We start from the raw sequence: 5,026 nt of genomic DNA on the forward strand, positions 1-5,026 counted from the left end.
AACGAGAGTGCATTGGTTTTTTTACCTTTCTCTTTTAAAGGTTTGTAGCTGTTTGCAGCACACACACACACACACACACACACACACACACAGATGTGCTCGTCCTTGTGTGAGTTAAGATGTTTGGGGCTTTTCTCTCATTATGTATGAAGGCTGTCAGATTCGTTGTGGTGAGCTGGGTCTCGTTCTGACTGCAGAGTAAAGAATATGCAGCGTTTGTTTGTGTGTCAGGATTTTACACAACATCACAACTTTCTGCACAACAAAACATTTTGCAGGCGTCGTTCACGTGCACATCTGTCCAGCAGAGAAACATCTGTGCTGTTCTGCACCATTTGAAACCACATCAACATGATGGGGCCTGAAAAACAACCTGCTGGGAAAAATAATGCAGTTCCTCTGACGCCCACCAGAGGCTCCAGTAGGGAGTCAGTCCACATAGACGCCCTTGTTAATAACAGACCGTTTAAGTCTGCGCTGCGGGTTTGGACATTTTATTTTTGCACCAACCTTTGTGTGTGTGTGTGTGTGTGTGTGTGTGTGTGTGTGTGTGTGTGTGTGTGTGATGCTCTCATACGGTCCAAACTAGCAGGCATGACCTCATCCAGATGTGATCATAAAAAAAAGGTTGTAATGGCCTGAAGCTGAAGTTGTTTTTGCTGCATCCATCTCTTATATACAGTCCATACTGACAAAGATCTGAGTGTTTGTGTGTTTTAATGACCATCACTGATCCTGAGGCTTCACAGCAGAGCGTTCACTCGTTCCTCAGGTCTGTGCAGCGTGTAAAACAGTGAAAAATGGTTTCAGTGCAGAATGAATCAACTATGATGAAGGCAGACTCCTGCAGGCGGACATGATGTGTTCGTGCTTACATGTATACTTTATAAATCCATCTCTCCCTGGGAACAGCTCGGAGGACGGCTGAAATATTTGCGCAGTGTAAACATCTTAAAGCTCCAAGTAATGAGGCAGACATGGAATCTGCTCCAAACTGTAATAATAAAACACAGCAGCATTAGTTATTGGAGGAGATCGGTGTGTGTTTGTGTTTTGGATATCAGCTTCCAAATGTGCAGTGAAAGTAAGGTTTTCAAAATAAACCTCCGTCTGCCAGAGCGGTGGGTTGGACTGTTTGTGGGAACGTCCTAAAGCACGCCTGCAGGCGGGGCGCTCCTACCTACACAGACCCGATCCATGCGTCCCGGGGGCTCACGGTATACAAATATTGCCGTCTAATGTATAAATGCCAACACACTGCAACCCATCGCGATTACTGATGAGTGTGACTCGTCTGCAGTGGAGGACTCAGCCCAGCTGGTTGTATTCTGCTTATTTTCCTATACAGAAGCAAGGTTGTTGAGCCTGTATGTCATTTGGTGGTTCAGTTGTCGTCCTGTAAACTGATTTCAGCTTTAGCTGGTTTATCACCGTTAACCACAGACTGACAGATTGCTTGTAATTGCCAACCTGAGCTCATTCAGTTGCACTGATAACAGACCGTCTCCATGCTTTATTGTTATCTCGATGCACTGCAGTCACAGATCTGGTCTGTGTCTTAGTAGAAAACAAATTGCTCAGAGGTCGAGTAGTTTTAGCTGTGCCGTGACCTCTGACCTTGTTTCCTGCTGTGGCTGCAGGGTGAGTTAGTCACATGGCTGATAGATGTTTCCTGTAAAAGGTTTAAAGTGTTTGTCTGTCGTTGCGTCAGCAGACACCTGTTTGTGTATCGTGTGAAAAAGCCCACGTCCAGCTCAACCCTGAGCTTCCCCACATTTCTGTGCCTGCTGTTTCCCACAATGCATTCTGATACTCTCCCCACCAGGAAACTCTATCCTGAGCAATGGCACATTTGGGACGAGGTGGAATTCCATTATTTTAGACACGCTGTGAGTGTGTGTCCAGTCAGATTCCCCGGAGGTGAAATCACTGCTGGCTGTCAGGCGTTCCATCATTTTTCACTCTGTTCAGCCTCTGCTCGATCCCCTGAGTCAGATCTGACCTGCGAAATTATCCAACACACACACACACACACACACACACACACACACGCACGCACGCACGCACGCACGCACGCACTTCGTTTTTATATCTTTGTGGGGACATCTCATTGACATAATGCTTAACCCTTACCATCTAAAGTGAATGCCTAACTCTCAGTCTATCCCTAACCGCAACCTAACTTTCACCCTGACACTAAAACCACATTTTGAGTCTCAAAAATGCCTTCAAACTTGTGGGCACGGGATTTCGTCCCCATAAGGCTGTTGGGCCCCACAAGCACAGTAAACCTCCAATTTTTGGTCCCCACAAAGATATGAATACACACACACACACACACACACACACACACACACACACACACACACACACACGCTCTCTGTGTTTACATATCAGCTGACAGTTTGAAGCAGAGTGTGACAGAAACCTCTCCAGCTTTAAGAGCCTCTTGAGTCTGAGAGACTAAACTACAGCGAGAATGACCTCGCTGATGGACCTGGAGCTGAAACCACATCATCGTCAGCTGTTACACTCGCCCTAAGTGATGTGGTCTAATGCAAACGTCACAGCAAGCCTTCACACTCAGATTCAATGATGTGCGTTACATATACAAAACAGATGAATGTCCCCACAGCATCAGTAATACGAGCACACACACACACACACAGACTCTTTTGTCTGAGCTGTTTGAGTTCAGGTAATGATGGTGATAAATGATGATAATTACTCTGTACTACATACTTGGTGCTGCAGTGTTTGACTCCAGGTCTGACTGATTTTTCTTTTTAAGGCTTTCATCCAGCATCGTCTCCTTTTTCTGAGAACTGCAGCTCCTTTCTACCAGGAAATCTTTTCAAGGCTCCAAGCCTGTAAAGAATAAGAAGGCCGATGCGCTCGAGCTCAGACTGAAGCAGCCTTCACTCAGAGTTATGTGTAGTTCGGGACATAAAAGCAGCTCTTCGGGTTGACTCGGAACAAAAGACCGTAAGCACTCTCTGTCGTAAAGTCGTAAAGTTTAGCGTCTCCATCCATGAAATAAAGAAACTCATTTAAATCTGGACACCTGCCCTCCTGACGCTAATGTGTCCTCCCCTTTGTCTGAATCTAGAGATACGTGAAGTCCATTTGCAGTTAGTAACCTTCAGTCTTATTGGACATCAGCCGGTCAGCTGCACAAAGGTCAGATTCAGCGTGTGCGTGTAAGCAGAGGAAGCAGGCACGCTGAACAGGTTCAGGTTTTTGTACCAAAGGTCAGGTGGATCAACATTACCCCAGAACCTGAGCTCTGGTAGCTCTGTGCTGCCTCAGAAACACACACAGCTCCACAGTTTGTGCTATGCTTCAGCAGTGGTAGGTTTGATTGGTAAACGCTGGGACTGCCTCCTTTTTTGCCTTAAATCTTTGCTGCAGAGAGGAGAGAGACCGAGTCCAGATCCAGAACAAAGACTGCTCTGTTTCTGCGGAACAGAAACCAGGACAGGGTCAGAGTGATGGATATGCTCTGTGCTTTCCAGTGTCCATGTGAGAGACAGAGGGAGGGGATTTATTGCTTTTTATTCAGAGGTAGCGGTCAGTGAGAGTGTCTCCATCCAAAAGGTTGAGCATATTAAAGCATAAATGTCTCTGAAGGTTAATGAGCAAAAGTAGACGAGGTGAACTCGGGCTCGTTAAAAGTTACTCTGATATGAGAGGAACCTGCACAGGGACAGATGTTAACACCTCACTGTTGAACCCTGCTATCAGCTCATAAACCATCCTGACGTTTGTCTGTAATTACTCTTCCCAGTTACAGTTACACGTTAGTCGGGCCATGAAGTAAAGGTCGCCATCCTGGCAGGCTCCCTTCTACACGGCCAGCTAGTAAAAATCCAAACTATTAATTATTTTATCTTGTTTACTGTAGATATAGATATAGATATAGATAGGTACTGTTCTTATTTAAAAATGCTGTTAGTTACCTGATCTCAGCTAGACTAGAGCCAAAGTAGAACCATGCAGTTGTTGTAGCACCGTTGTATCCGCGGTTTAACCTGACGATAGCCGTCAGAACGTCACATCTCCATGTGTGAGGAGCGCTATCGCATCAAAAGTGCAATAAAAGGTTGATGTTTGTGTTGATGATGTACTCAGTGGGCATTTAAGGGAATAAACTGACTGATGTTGCTGTTTAAGCTTCTCCATGCTGCCCACAGTTGTTGGTCACCTGCAAGCTGCTTTGCAACCCACATCTATCCTGTCTCTTAAATGAAGTTAGAGCACAGGTGTCGAACTCCAGGCCTCGAGGGCCGGTGTCCCGCAGGTCTTAGATGTGTCCTTGATCCAACACAGCTGATTTAAAGGCTAAATGACCTCCTCAACATGTCCTGAAGTTCTCCAGAGGCCTGGTAATGAACTAATCATTTGATTCAGGTGTGTTGACCCAGGGTGAGATCTGAAACCTGCAGGACACCGGCCCCCGAGGCCTGGAGTTCCCCAAACCTGAGTTAGAGGAAGCAGTTCTTGATACTCAAGACTTTTTCTGCCTGTGAAACAAATGCATTGGGTGCTACTGTTATATGATAAACTCTGGAGTAAGTGAACGAGGAAGCAGCCCGTCCTCCGTGATGGAAATGTTCCTTAAGAGTCAGAGTCTCCGGGAACTAGCTGCAAGGCTCTTTCACATCTGCCCGGCTGAACAGTGCGCTGTGAAATAACGGTAAATGTCAGATTGTGTGTCTCAGCCCTGACGCCGCACGACTGACAGCACACAGTCGCTGGCAGAGGACCATAGAGACTACAAATCCAGGTTAATGCACATGCTCTGTGGGGCCCGGAGGACCTTTACAGGGTCTGCACACAGTTAGCAACTTGAACCCGTCTCTGAGGAAATCCGAGCTTTCCTCAGAGACGGGTTCAAACTGAGGCTGTGTGCAGAGGCATGAAGCTGGATTTATGTAAAGTCTCACATGGAGCAGACTTACTGTAGAGTTTATATCTGAGAGTCCAGCGCCAGAAAACCCTCTAATTAAAAACCTCCTCCGCCCTT

This window comes from Perissodus microlepis, chromosome 9 (assembly GCF_051167445.1).
Source record: "Perissodus microlepis isolate ML-2025 ecotype Zambia chromosome 9, ASM5116744v1, whole genome shotgun sequence".
Taxonomy (NCBI): domain Eukaryota; kingdom Metazoa; phylum Chordata; class Actinopteri; order Cichliformes; family Cichlidae; genus Perissodus; species Perissodus microlepis.